At 53.8% G+C, this 898-nt stretch overlaps 1 protein-coding gene across 1 annotated transcript in view; it reads right to left on the bottom strand.

Moving 5' to 3' along the window:
- LOC116702285 (growth hormone secretagogue receptor type 1-like) overlaps window positions 1–898 on the bottom strand; it is a 17,563-nt gene that overhangs the window by 901 nt on the left and 15,764 nt on the right. The window lies entirely within an intron of this gene.

Here is an 898-nt window from a genome sequence, read left to right as displayed (position 1 = left end):
ACCGGTGGTCAGGGAAGCCGTCCGACTGAAGAAGGAGTCTTTCCGGGACATGTCATCCCAGAAGGCTCCAGAGGCAGTTGCAAGGTACCGACGGGCCCAAAGGGTTGCAGCTTCTGCTGTGACAGAGGAAAAGCAACGGGTGTGGGAGAAGTTTGGAGAAGACATGGAGAAGGACTTTCGGTTGGCACCAAGGCTCTTCTGGAAAACCGTTCGCCCCCTCAGGAGGGGGAAGCGAGGAATCATAAAAGCTGTGTACAGTAAGGATGGGACGTTGTTGACCTCAACTGAGGAGGTAATAGGGTGGGGGATGGAGCACTTTGAGGAACTCCTAAATCCAGCTGACACGTCCTCCGTGTTAGAGGCAGAGCTGGAGGATGATGGGAGATTGTCGTCAATTTCCCTGGTGGAGGTTGCTGAGATAGTCAAACAACTACACAGCGGAAAAGCCCCAAAGATTGATGAGATCCGTCCAGGTATGCTGAAAGTTCTGGGTGTGGAGGGGCTGTCTTGGTTGACACGCTTCTTTAACATTGTGTGGAAGTCCGGGACGGTGCCTAAGGAGTGGCAGACCGGGGTGGTGGTTCCCCTCTTCAAAAAGGGGGACCAGAGAGGGTGTGTACCAATTACAGGGGTATCACACTTCTCAGCCTCCCTGGTAAAGTCTACTCCAAGGTGCTGGAAAGGAGGGTTTGGCCGATAGTTGAACCTCGGATTGAAGAGGAACCATGCGGAGTCCATCTTGGTCGTGGAACAACGGATCAGATCTTCACTCTTGCAAGGATCCTAGAGGGGGCCTGGCAGTATGCTCAACCAGTCTATGGGAAGTGCTGCGGGAGTATGGGGTGAGGGGGTCCCTTCTTAGGGCCATCCAATCTCTGTATGTCCAAAGCGAGAGCTG

Source organism: Etheostoma spectabile, chromosome 15 (genome assembly GCF_008692095.1).
Source record: "Etheostoma spectabile isolate EspeVRDwgs_2016 chromosome 15, UIUC_Espe_1.0, whole genome shotgun sequence".
In the NCBI taxonomy this organism is placed as follows: Eukaryota; Metazoa; Chordata; class Actinopteri; order Perciformes; family Percidae; genus Etheostoma; species Etheostoma spectabile.
The sequence above is the reverse complement of the archived record's forward strand: the minus strand, read 5'-3'. Positions and strand labels throughout refer to the sequence as shown.